This window comes from Urocitellus parryii, chromosome 3 (genome assembly GCF_045843805.1).
Source record: "Urocitellus parryii isolate mUroPar1 chromosome 3, mUroPar1.hap1, whole genome shotgun sequence".
Lineage (NCBI taxonomy): Eukaryota > Metazoa > Chordata > Mammalia > Rodentia > Sciuridae > Urocitellus > Urocitellus parryii.
In genome coordinates this window covers 146226958-146241554 of record NC_135533.1, presented here as the reverse complement: position 1 = coordinate 146241554, position 14597 = coordinate 146226958, and the positions used below count along the sequence as shown (strand labels likewise).

Here is a 14597-nt window from a genome sequence, read left to right as displayed (position 1 = left end):
TACTGCTCTGCTTCTCCAATTTGAGGCCTACTGACTTTCGGGTATAGATTCTTTGTGTGAATTGGAGACATGAGAAAACCCAAGAACCTATGGGCTAGCCTCTGCAGGGCTTTGAAGAACTCATTTGACCCAAAGGATCCCTATTCTCACTTGATGCAGGTCAGGAACTTTCCAGAGGAAAGCGAGAGACTTCATCCACAATGACTGCTCTTTTTGCCATTTTGGCTTTGGATGCACACATGGGATCTTTCTTTAATCCATCAGGTGCTGAGAATCTAAGCCACAGCCTCACACAGGGCCAAGAGGCTGATTCACACACATCCCTTTGCACAGGAATTAAGCAAAAAGCCACAGGTGATGCCCATTCATTTCCATTTGAAAACTGTTTACTTCAGGCTTCACAAAGGGGTAGCCTGAGGCAAAGACCTTCCTGAGAGTCAGGGCAACAGAACAATAGGTAAGCAAAAGGCCCAAAGCAGGGTTTCTCCACTGACACTTTACTGGTCACACTGATATCTGAGTTTTCTGAGATGCTTGCCATTCCCTTCAGTTATCCAGTACATGGCCATGTCACAGAGCTGGGAGGTGGTACATATCTTGGACACAAAACCATGAGCCTATTCTGGAGAGTGGCCAGAATTCAGGAAGAAAACAGGAACTTAGCAAGATAGTAGGTGTTGCCCATAGATAAGGCAAGCCCCAGTCCATTCATAAATTGGAAAGGATGAATGCTGGAAAGTTTTCTACTAGACAGGACACATCCATTGATTCATTCTCTTTTCCAATGTCTACAACCAGGGATACAGTGGGATACACAGACATAGAAACACTCGCCTTGTCAAAGGACTTACTAGAAACAGTCCACTCCAAACCAAACAAACTGCCTTTCCTACCTATTCTCAGAACATGACACAAAACCATAAACTCACACCCACACCCACTAAGGCACCTCCTTCCCCCAAGTAGGTCTGTGACTATCCGGAGTGTCTTCTGACTGGTGGGCCATACAATGTTCCCCCCAAATGGCCCGTCCTCTCTCACATCTGGCCTCCTTGGCCTACTCAATGAGGTTGTCAGGAGCCACCAGTGAGCCAGTCACTACCTGCTTTCTCAGAAAAGTCCCCTCTTCAGAGCTTTCCTGGCATTTGGTCATCCTCACATCAGTAGGTACCAAGAAAGACTGACTCTGTCCTTGGTAAATGCAAACAAGTGAGCCCACTGGGACTGGGACTGAAACTGGCTCTGGGTGCCTGGCTTCCTGGTTGCCAAGTTCAGAGAGTTCCATCACAAAAGAAGTGAGGTGAGGTCACTTCCTTCAGGAACTGAATGAGGTCACTGCCTTGGCAACCAAATTGTCCTAACAGTTGCTTCCAAGGGTCCTATGAGATGGAGGCTGCCCCTGCTTCCTGTGACACTTTCACAAGTTAGAACGGTATATCCTCCATAGGCACCCAGGAACAGCTTTCCACACAGGCCTGGTTTGGTCCATCTTGTCTACATTAAGAAGAGTGCGGCTCATTCAGACACAACCCTTCATCCTGACCAGGTTGTTTGCCATGGAAGATGACTTTTGCTCTCTCATGTCCTTCAGAGCTGCCTACATCTTCTCCAGGGATCATTTCTGCATGGACCTTTGAGTTCTCAGCAGGTGGAAGATCCCCTACATTCCTCTATTGTAAGACCAACTCTGTCCCTGCTCTTCTGTAAAGTTGGATTGAGGGAACAGTGTATGGTTAGGGGTAAGAACATGTTTGATTTGGGTTAGGAATCATTCTACTGGATGAAGAATGGTATTGGGAACCTGTGATATTTATAATAATATATAGGTGAAGTATATGTATGAAAACAGAAATCTAAGTAAGCTTTGAAACCCAGAAGGGCATTGGGCCCTTGACTGGGATACTTAGCTTTGAATTACATTCTGCACAGATGTCTCAGATAAATTGATATGCAATGGCATAAGACCTTGTACCTTGGATGATTGAATGTGGAAGAGAACATCCAGTCAAAAAGGGATAGTAGGTAGGATTAGGAAGATAGTAGGTTTAGGAAGAAGAGTGAGTATAACATTTGGACCTAAAGTTCTTTAGCAGTAGGGTGTCAGTTAGAGAGTAGATGTAAATGTCAGCACATGTGAAGGGTCAGTCACAATAATGAATATGGGAAATTATGTAGGAAAGCAGATATCAATAGAGACATTGGGAAATCAGTCAAAGTATAAAGTGAGTGATAGGATTAGATATTTTCAACAGGGTTGAGGTTGAATATGTAATCTTAGGACGAAGCAACTGTGTAGTCACCAATAGGATTGACATTTGAGAGCATTAAGCCCCTGGGCAAGGATGTTTTTAGTAATCCATGCTCACTTTGCATTTAGACTTTGGTACAATCATAAGTGTGAACTTTGCATTATGTGTCCAGAATATCACTGTGATAAAATGTATATGTAGATCAGGTGACATGAGTATTTCTTCCACCATTTCTGGGAGCAATATCTTGAAGACGTATTGATTAGTATTTGGGGGCACCAATAGGTGTACCCTGGGTCTATGAATATAGAGACAATGCATGAATAGACCATACTGTGAATAAATAATATAACTGGTTCCAATTTACATAATGGATTGAACTGATACCTGAAAATATATAGGAAATCTAATATTGATACAAAATCATTCATTCCAACCAGTTATATATCTAATGGTAATGTTAGGGTTATGGTTTACCATGAAGGCGGTGTGAGATTTGCTTGAAAAGTGATTATGGAAATCGAAAATAATGTGTTTGGAAAGAAGTCTCATGAAAAGGCCAGTCCAGAAATATACAAGAGTACATGTGTTCTGAAGCAGGAAGTGATTGAAAGTGAACCAAATGCCTGGAAATTGTGAACTTGTGGATGAAATATATATCCTATGCTGTGCATCAACTGAAGAAACAGTGATGTACCAGTGTCGAAAAAAAAGAAACGTCAAAATACATATCATGTATCATAGGAATCTACTTGCATTGATGCTAAACTCGGTCAGTTACTGTAGAAATATTAGGATTTCTAAGCACCATTCACTAGGAAACAAATGTCTATTTCAGGTGGATGAATATTTCTGAGAATAATCTTTTGAAAAGATAATTATAAATCCACATACCTGAACATGAATGAATTTAGGGAGTGTATAATAAGACACATATATTTCATACTTTGAAAAATCTGGAGAGAGTGTGTGTGTGTGTGTGTATATATATATATATATATATATATATATATATACACACACACATTCAAACCATACAAACACACAGAGACTTTAAAAAGTAGAAATATATATGCCAATCAAAATTCATCATGAAATATATATCATCCACAGATCCAAAAATATTTAATTTACTGAATATGGATTTATGTATCATGTTGTTCAAGTAGAAAGCTCACCCATAGGTTGAATTTTCAGTTCCAACAGTGTTTAGGAGGAGTGATCTCTTCTCACAATTTGTATCTGCCATGTCAGCCTCCTCACAAGAATGTACGTGGGATACCAGGTAGGATTCTATATGTGCATGTAAAAATACATGTGCTGAATAGGCTACAGAGAAAGGGAGACAGGAATTCACATATTTGTTAACTTTACAAACACATGGAGAACTACTTCTCTTAAATTGGACTAGATTTATAACACCTAGCCTTTATAATGCCAAAGGAAAGTCCAATTATACACCATGCCTCCTCTGAACTGCATGTATTGCTATTCTGTTTGGGTTATTTTCCTCCATCATATCAGGATTGGTAATCAGAGTCTAGGACGGTATGGGTTAGTGTCAGGGATTCAGTATTTTGAATGGAAAATAGGAAAATGAATCCAATGTGTATGCAATGATGTGCTACACAAAAATCTTCCCACTCTCATCAAGAACAATGCCTTGACATTACCTTTGCCCCAAGTAAGACACAATTCGAAGAGAAGAGTTAGAAAATCTGTGAATACATATATACAATGGAAAATGCTCAGGAGTTCACAAGCTTGGAGGTGGTAGAGGAGTTTCCATAAGTAAGGGACAGGGTAAACACTCCACAAACATGGAGCTCTGCTGGCCTAAAGACTTCTTGGGAAACTGCCTCTGAGGTTGGACCCTTGAAATATATGTTGTTGTCAGCAGCTTTATCTTCCTTTGTAGTGAGACCATCAAAGCTTGGTCTGCATCTATGTGGCCTGGAGGACATGGTTTCTGATTTTCCAATGAACATGAGGCAGCAGTGCTGAATTCTCTCTTTGTAGGTCAACTGTGGCCACTGGGGTCTAAGTGTTTCCCCGTGTGGACTGTGAGGCCATTTGGTCATCCTCCACTTTTCCTGGTGTTTCTTGCTGCTTCACTGGGAGTTTCCTATTTGCTTCATGAAATACAAGGAATTCAACTGGGACACAGTGCTGGAGGGAGTTCTGTCACGTGTGCTGACTCAGGGTCCTAGGAGAATGCACCAACCAGGCTTCTATCCCACAGAGCTTGCACCCTTGACCACAGCAACCTGATTCTGAATATTGCCCGGAAACCTCTCCATATAACAAGATGCCTTTACATATAAGGGTCTGCTGGCTGCACCGTGTCAGTCACAAGCCATGTGGAAGCCAATGGCAGATCCACATGGCCCCACCACAGATGTTTTATCACACACCTGCACACCACTGCTCTAGGCCCACTCATCAGCAGGCTCCAACTTACTGGCATCTCTGGTCTACACCATTTTCATGAAACCCAGTCAATCAAGGCACTGTCTGGTACACTCATGATCAGCAACAGGACATCCAAAGGTTCTCCAGTGCCACCTGGTCATGGGAATTTCAAAAATTTCATGGTATTTATCAAGCCATTTTTCCAGGATGAACTTGGAGGCACTGTGGGTTTCTATTCATTCAGGAACCACTAAATGGTGAGGAAGCTCATTTCAATGAAAGCTCTGGAGAAACACTCAGAGGCAAGGCTTCCCAAGACTGGCCAAAAGGTCACATCAAACCAGGTCCATTTGGGGTCTACAATGTGAGGTCCATGTGTGTTTTGACTCTCAATTATGGCTGCCAGGTCTTTAAGAATGAAATCATGTGAAATCCTGGCTGAGGTTCCCAGTGCTCTGTGGAAAGCCACCCTGGGCCTAGATCTCAGTTTCCAAGGGCAACTCTCATGCGTGGCCTCCTAAAATCCCAACACAATTCATGGCAATACTTCTCTGAGTTCAGTTCCAGAACTCAGTCTCTAAGGGGAATCACGCCAGAGTTCAAGCCCAGGTGGACCCAGTCATCCCTTCCAAATGCCTCACAAATGCCCAAAATTCAAACCAAAACACTGCCACATGGCCCTCATCTTCTTCCATATAGACACTCATCATAACCTCTGGCTGGAGGTTTCCATGAGGGGGGCAGCCCAAGACAATGTCTAAAATAAGCTCCCCTGCCCCTCATTTGCCTAATGTCAGGGTGGCCTGGACACCCTTCCTGTGAACCAGGAGTGATCAAATACGCCTGCCATTAATACTGCTCTGCTTCTCCAATTTGAGGCCTACTGACTTTCGGGTATAGATTCTTTGTGTGAATTGGAGACAGGAGAAAACCCAAGAACCTATGGGCTAGCCTCTGCAGGGCTTTGAAGAACTCATTTGACCCAAAGGATCCCTATTCTCACTTGATGCAGGTCAGGAACTTTCCAGAGGAAAGCGAGAGACTTCATCCACAATGACTGCTCTTTTTGCCATTTTGGCTTTGGATGCACACATGGGATCTTTCTTTAATCCATCAGGTGCTGAGAATCTAAGCCACAGCCTCACACAGGGCCAAGAGGCTGATTCACACACATCCCTTTGCACAGGAATTAAGCAAAAAGCCACAGGTGATGCCCATTCATTTCCATTTGAAAACTGTTTACTTCAGGCTTCACAAAGGGGTAGACTGAGGCAAAGACCTTCCTGAGAGTCAGGGCAACAGAACATTAGGTAAGCAAAAGGCCCAAAGCAGGGTTTCTCCACTGACACTTTACTGGTCACACTGATATCTGAGTTTTCTGAGATGCTTGCCATTCCCTTCAGTTATCCAGTACATGGCCATGTCACAGAGCTGGGAGGTGGTACATATCTTGGACACAAAACCATGAGCCTATTCTGGAGAGTGGCCAGAATTCAGGAAGAAAACAGGAACTTAGCAAGATAGTAGGTGTTGCCCATAGATAAGGCAAGCCCCAGTCCATTCATAAATTGGAAAGGATGAATGCTGGAAAGTTTTCTACTAGACAGGACACATCCATTGATTCATTCTCTTTTCCAATGTCTACAACCAGGGATACAGTGGGATACACAGACATAGAAACACTCGCCTTGTCAAAGGACTTACTAGAAACAGTCCACTCCAAACCAAACAAACTGCCTTTCCTACCTATTCTCAGAACATGACACAAAACCATAAACTCACACCCACACCCACTAAGGCACCTCCTTCCCCCAAGTAGGTCTGTGACTATCCGGAGTGTCTTCTGACTGGTGGGCCATACAATGTTCCCCCCAAATGGCCCGTCCTCTCTCACATCTGGCCTCCTTGGCCTACTCAATGAGGTTGTCAGGAGCCACCAGTGAGCCACTCAATACCTGCTTTCTCAGAAAAGTCCCCTCTTTAGAGCTTTCCTGGCATTTGGTCATCCTCACATCAGTAGGTACCAAGAAAGACTGACTCTGTCCTTGGTAAATGCAAACAAGTCAGCCCACTGGGACTGGGACTGAAACTGGCTCTGGGTGCCTGGCTTTCTGGTTGCCAAGTTCAGAGAGTTCCATCACCAAGGAAGTGAGGTGAGGTCACTTCCTTCAGGAACTGAATGAGGTCACTGCCTTGGCAACCAAATTGTCCTAACAGTTGCTTCCAAGGGTCCTATGAGATGGAGGCTGCCCCTGCTTCCTGTGACACTTTCACAAGTTAGAATGGTATATCCTCCATAGGCACCCAGGAACAGCTTTCCACACAGGCCTGGTTTGGTCCATCTTGTCTACATTAAAAAGACTGAGGCTCATACAGACACACCCCTTCATCCTGACCAGGTTTTTGCCATCGAAGATGACTTTAGCTCTCTCATGTCCTTCAGAGCTGCCTACATCTTCTCCAGGGATCATTTCTGCATGGACCTTTGAGTTCTCAGCAGGTGGAAGATCCCCTACATTCCTCTATTGTAAGACCAACTCTGTCCCTGCTCTTCTGTAAAGTTGGATTGAGGGAACAGTGTATGGTTAGGGGTAAGAACATGTTTGATTTGGGTTAGGAATCATTCTACTGGATGAAGAATGGTATTGGGAACCTGTGATATTTATAATAATATATAGGTGAAGTATATGTATGAAAACAGAAATCTAAGTAAGCTTTGAAGCCCAGAAGGGCATTGGGCCCTTGACTGGGATACTTAGCTTTGAATTACATTCTGCACAGATGTCTCAGATAAATTAATATACAATGGCATAAGACCTTGTACCTTGGATGATTGAATGTGGAAGAGAACATCCAGTCAAAAAGGGATAGTAGGTAGAATTAGGAAGATAGTAGGTTTAGGAAGAAGAGTGAGTATAACATTTGGACCTAAAGTTCTTTAGCAGTAGGGTGTCAGTTAGAGAGTAGATGTAAATGTCAGCACATGTGAAGGGTCAGTCACAATAATGAATATGGGAAATTATGTAGGAAAGCAGATATCAATAGAGACATTGGGAAATCAATCAAAGTATAAAGTGAGTGATAGGATTAGATATTTTCAACAGGGTTGAGGTTGAATATGTCATCTTAGGACGAAGCAACTGTGTAGTCACCAATAGGATTGACATTTGAGAGCATTAAGCCCCTGGGCAAGGATGTTTTTAGTAATCCATGCTCACTTTGCATTTAGACTTTGGTACAATCATAAGTGTGAACTTTGCATTATGTGTCCAGAATATCACTGTGATAAAATGTATATGTAGGTCAGGTGACATGAGTATTTCTTCCACCATTTCTGGGAGCAATATCTTGAAGATGTATTGATTAGTATTTGGGGGCACCAATAGGTGTACCCTGGGTCTATGAATATAGAGACAATGCATGAATAGACCATACTGTGAATAAATAATATAACTGGTTCCAATTTACATAATGGATTGAACTGATACCTGAAAATATATAGGAAATCTAATATTGATACAAAATCATTCATTCCAACCAGTTATATATCTAATGGTAATGTTAGGGTTATGGTTTACCATGAAGGCTGTGTGAGATTTGCTTGAAATGTGATTATGGAAATCGAAAATAATGTGTTTGGAAAGAAGTCTCATGAAAAGGCCAGTCCAGAAATATACAAGAGTACATGTGTTCTGAAGCAGGAAGTGATTGAAAGTGAACCAAATGCCTGGAAATTGTGAACTTGTGGATGAAATATATATCCTATGCGGTGCATCAACTGAAGAAACAGTGATGTACCAGTGTCGAAAAAAAAGAAACGTCAAAATACATATCATATATCATAGGAATCTACTTGCATTGATGCTAAACTCGGTCAGTTACTGTAGAAATATTAGGATTTCTAAGCACCATTCACTAGGAAACAAATGTGTATTTCAGGTGGATGAATATTTCTGAGAATAATCTTTTGAAAAGATAATTATAAATCCACATACCTGAACATGAATGAATTTAGGGAGTGTATAATAAGACACATATATTTCATACTTTGAAAAATCTGGAGAGAGAGTGTGTGTGTGTGTGTGTGTGTGTGTGTGTATATATATATATATATATATATATATATACACACACACATTCAAACAATACAAACACACAGAGACTTCAAAAAGTAGAAATATATATGCCAATCAAAATTCATCATGAAATATATATCATCCACAGATCCAAAAATATTTAATTTACTGAATATGGATTTATGTATCATGTTGTTCAAGTAGAAAGCTCACCCATAGGTTGAATTTTCAGTTGCAACAGCATTTAGGAGGAGTGATCTCTTCTCACAATTTGTATCTGCCATGTCAGCCTCCTCACAAGAATGTACGTGGGATACCAGGTAGGATTCTATATGTGCATGTAAAAATACATGTGCTGAATAGGCTACAGAGAAAGGGAGACAGGAATTCACATATTTGTTAACTTTACAAACACATGGAGAACTACTTCTCTTAAATTGGACTAGATTTATAACACCTAGCCTTTATAATGCCAAAGGAAAGTCCAATTATACACCATGCCTCCTCTGAACTGCATGTATTGCTATTCTGTTTGGGTTATTTTCCTCCATCATATCAGGATTGGTAATCAGAGTCTAGGACGGTATGGGTTAGTGTCAGGGATTCAGTATTTTGAATGGAAAATAGGAAAATGAATCCAATGTGTATGCAATGATGTGCTACACAAAAATCTTCCCACTCTCATCAAGAACAATGCCTTGACATTACCTTTGCCCCAAGTAAGACACAATTCGAAGAGAAGAGTTAGAAAATCTGTGAATACATATATACAATGGAAAATGCTCAGGAGTTCACAACCTTGGAGGTGGTAGAGGAGTTTCCATAAGTAAGGGACAGGGTAAACACTCCACAAACATGGAGCTCTGCTGGCCTAAAGACTTCTTGGGAAACTGCCTCTGAGGTTGGACCCTTGAAATATATGTTGTTGTCAGGAGCTTTATCTTCCTTTGTAGTGAGACCATCAAAGCTTTTTCTGCATCTATGTGGCCTGGAGGACATGGTTTCTGATTTTCCAATGAACATGAGGCAGCAGTGCTGAATTCTCTCTTTGTAGGTCAACTGTGGCCACTGGGGTCAAAGTGTTTCCCTGTGTGGACTGTGAGGCCATTTGGTCATCCTCCATTTTCCTGGTGTTTCTTGCTGCTTCACTGGGAGTTTCCTATTTGCTTCATGAAATACAAGGAGTTCAACTGGGACACAGTGCTGGAGGGAGTTCTGTCACGTGTGCTGACTCAGGGTCCTAGGAGAATGCACCAACCAGGCTTCTATCCCACAGAGCTTGCCCCCTTGACCATAGCAACCTGATTCTGAACATTGCCCGGAAACCTCTCCATATAACAAGATGCCTTTACATATAAGGGTCTGCTGGCTGCACCGTGTCAGTCACAAGCCATGTGGAAGCCAATGGCAGATCCACATGGCCCCACCACAGATGTTTTATCACACACCTGCACACCACTGCTCTAGGCCCACTAATCAGCAGGCTCCAACTTACTGGCATCTCTGGTCTACACCATTTTCATGAAACCCAGTCAATCAAGGCACTGTCTGGTACACTCATGATCAGCAACAGGACATCCAAAGGTTCTCCAGTGCCACCTGGTCATGGGAATTTCAAAAATTTCATGGTATTTATCAAGCCATTTTTCCAGGATGAACTTGGAGGCACTGTGGGTTTCTATTCATTCAGGAACCACTAAATGGTGAGGAAGCTCATTTCAATGAAAGCTCTGGAGAAACACTCAGAGGCAAGGCTTCCCAAGACTGGCCAAAAGGTCACATCAAGCCAGGCCCATTGAGGTCTACAATGTGAGCTCCCTGTGTGTTTTGACTCTCAATTATGGCTGCCAGGTCTTTAAAAATAAAATCATGTGAAATCCTGGCTGAGATTCCCAGTGCTCTGTGGAAAGCCACCCTGGGCCTAGATCTCAGTTTCCAAGGGCAACTCTCATGCGTGGCCTCCTAAAATCCCAAAACAATTCATGGCAATACTTCTCTGAGTTCAGTTCCAGATCTCAGTCTCTAAGGGGAATCACGCCAGAGTTCAAGACCAGGTGGACCAAGTCATCCCTTCCAACCACCACAGAAATGACCACAATTCAAACCAAAACACTGCCACATGGCCCTCATCTTCTTCCATATAGACACTCATCATTACCTCTGGCTGGAGGTTTCCATGAGGGGGGCAGCCCAAGACAGTGTCTAGAATAAGCTCCCTTGCCCCTCATTTGCCTAATGTCAGGGTGGCCTGGACACCCTTCCTGTGAACCAGGAGTGATCAAATACGCCTGCCATTAATACTGCTCTGCTTCTCCAATTTGAGGCCTACTGACTTTCGGGTATAGATTCTTTGTGTGAATTGGAGACATGAGAAAACCCAAGAACCTATGGGCTAGCCTCTGCAGGGCTTTGAAGAACTCATTTGACCCAAAGGATCCCTATTCTCACTTGATGCAGGTCAGGAACTTTCCAGAGGAAAGCGAGAGACTTCATCCACAATGACGACTCTTTTTGCCATTTTGGCTTTGGATGCACACATGGGATCTTTCTTTAATCCATCAGGTGCTGAGAATCTAAGCCACAGCCTCACACAGGGCCAAGAGGCTGATTCACACACATCCCTTTGCACAGGAATTAAGCAAAAAGCCACAGGTGATGCCCATTCATTTCCATTTGAAAACTGTTTACTTCAGGCTTCACAAAGGGGTAGCCTGAGGCAAAGACCTTCCTGAGAGTCAGGGCAACAGAACAATAGGTAAGCAAAAGGCCCAAAGCAGGGTTTCTCCACTGACACTTTACTGGTCACACTGATATCTGAGTTTTCTGAGATGCTTGCCATTCCCTTCAGTTATCCAGTACATGGCCATGTCACAGAGCTGGGAGGTGGTACATATCTTGGACACAAAACCATGAGCCTATTCTGGAGAGTGGCCAGAATTCAGGAAGAAAACAGGAACTTAGCAAGATAGCAGGTGTTGCCCATAGATAAGGCAAGCCCCAGTCCATTCATAAATTGGAAAGGATGAATCGGCCCGGGTTGGATCCTCAGCAACATATACCAATGAAGATGTTGTGCAAGGAAGATGTTGTGTCCGCCGAGAACTAAAAAAATAAGTAAATATTAAAAAATTCTCTCTCTCTCACTCTCTCTCTTAAAAAAAAAAAAAAGACCAAGGGAGTCTGAAGGCTAATGACTAATATGACTAATACATAACTAATACATAACTCCCACACACTAACACATATACACAAACATTCCCAATACCTGAAATATAGAGACCTCTCTCAAACACCTTATCCCCAGATATTTCCACACACATGTAGACACCCCAGCATTCTCCAAACAAATACACTTTGATATAACAACCACATCTGAAAATAAACTTACGTGATTCATCCACCCCATAGATCAATATACATAAAGTAGTACACATGCCAAAGACCCAAAATATTCTCTAGCACACCGCTTAAAAATATACATCAGCCCCATGGCGCTCCTCCCTGGCGGGAGGGCGGGAGCTGTAAGGCTGGGAGGCGACAGCTGGGCCCCTGGCCAGGAGTGAGCGCGGCGGTGTGAGCGGCGGCAGTGAGGCTGCGGGGAAGGGGACTAGTAGATCCCGGAGATGCCAGAGTTCCTGGAAGACCCCTGGGTCCTGACGGAAGACAAGTTGAAGAGTGAACTGGTCGCCAACAATGTGACTCTCCCGGCAGGCCGGGGAGCAGCGCAAAGACGTGTACGTGCAGCTCTACCTGCAGCACCTCACTGCACGCAACCAGCCGCTGCATGCCGCGGGCGCCAACAGCAAGGGGTCCCCGGACTTCTCCAGCGATGAGGAGCGCGAGCCCACCCCAGTGCTCAGCTCCGGGCCCTCCACCGCGGGCCGCGGCCGCGCTACCATAGGCAGGAAAGCAGCAAAGAAAACTGATAAGCCCAGACTAGAAGATAAGGATGATCTAGATGTAACAGAGCTCTCTCATGAAGAACTTCTGGATCAGCTTGTGAAATATGGGGTGAATCCTGGTCCTATTGTGGGAACAACCAGGAAGCTGTATGAGAAAAAGCTATTGAAACTGAGAGAACAAGGACCAGAATCAAGATCTTCTACTCCTCTACCAACAGTTTCCTCATCAGCAGAAAATACTAGGCAGAATGGAAGTAATGACTCTGACAGATACAGTGACAATGAAGAAGACTCTAAAATAGAGCTCAAGCTTGAGAAGAGAGAACCACTAAAGGGCAGAGCAAAGACTCCAATAACACTCAAGCAAAGAAGACTTGAGCACAACCAGAGCTATTCACAAGCTGGAGTAACTGAGACGGAATGGACAAATGGATCTTCCAAAGGCGGACCTCTGCAGGCATTAACTAGGGAATCTCCAAGAGGGTCAAGAAGAACTCCAAGGAAAAGGGTGGAAACTTCACAACATTTTCGTATAGATGGTGCAGTAATTTCAGAGAGTACTCCCATAGCTGAAACTATAATGGCTTCAAGCAACGAATCCTTAGTTGTCAATAGGGTGACTGGAAATTTCAAGCATGCAACTTCTATTCTGCCAATCGCTGAATTCTCAGACATACCCAGAAGAACACCAAAGAAACCATTGACGAGAGCTGAAGTGGGAGAAAAAATAGAGGAAAGAAGAGTAGAAAGAGGTATTCTTAAGGAAATGTTCCCCTATGAAGCATCTACACCAACAGGAATTAGTGCTAGTTGCCGCAGACCAATCAAAGGGGCTGCAGGCCAGCCATTAGAACTCGGTGATTTCAGGATGGAGGAATCTTTCTCATCTAAATATGTTCCTAAGTATGTTCCTTTGGCAGATGTCAAATCAGAAAAGACAAAAAAGGGACGTTCCATTCCCGTATGGATAAAAATTTTGCTGTTTGTTGTTGTGGCAGGTTTTTTTTTGTTTGTTTTTGGTTTATCAAGCTATGGAAACCAACCAAGGAAATCCTTTCTCTCGTTTTCTTCATGATGAAAATAGAAAATCCACCTGAATTATATCACTTTGGCACATTCAACTTGGTCTCCTATTTTTAATAACTAGAAAAACATTTGTGTATATTTGTTGACTCGAGAACTAAAAATAATGTGATTTCACTTCAAATTTAATATTCCATGGAAAAGCAAACAAGATATCTGAATGAACTTCATTTAAATGTTTTGGACTTTGGACTAGTGGGAGATCACTTTGTGCCATATGGATAATCTTTTTTAGCTCTGGAACTTTTTGTAGGCTTTATTTTTTTAATGTGGACATCTTATTTCATTTTTGGGAAAATATATTGTTTTGTGTATTTGGAAAACAAGAAGGGCAAAACATGGTAGTATAATGTGAAATTACACATTTAAATACTTTGAATTCTTACAGAAAAGATTAAGAATTATTCTCTGCTGAATAAAATTTTACAGAGGTGGAACATTGAAATTTGGTAAGAGAAAGTAATTTGGTTGTACTTTTGTAACTGAAACAGTTTGACAGTGTTTATGAGGGAAAGTACAGCAATAATCTCTTCTGTAACTTATTAATAGTAATGTTGCTATTGTAGCCCTATCATACTCACTTTTTAAAAGATTTCTAATATCATGAATGTCCTCTTTCAGTAAGACCCATTTAAATATAATTGATTTTTAGCAGGGATCTTTTAGGGTGACATAATACTTGTTTAGAGAACTAGCTGGCTGTACATGTTAGCTAGCTAGAAGGCTAAAATTGGAAATTTATACTTTTTATTTACAACTGAAGATTCTGTCAATCCAATTTACTACCAGAATTTTTTTTTTTTAAGAAAAGTAAGTGTGTGTATGTGTTTTGTTTAAAAGTTAGAAATTTAAATACTGGTGTTGTTATATTTGGA

The 14597-nt window shown here is 42.2% G+C and overlaps 1 pseudogene; it reads left to right on the top strand.

Moving 5' to 3' along the window:
• Positions 1-12360: 12360 nt before the first annotated feature.
• Positions 12361-13822, top strand: LOC144253497 (lamina-associated polypeptide 2, isoforms beta/gamma pseudogene; annotated as a pseudogene).
• The last annotated feature ends 775 nt before the right edge of the window (positions 13823-14597 follow it).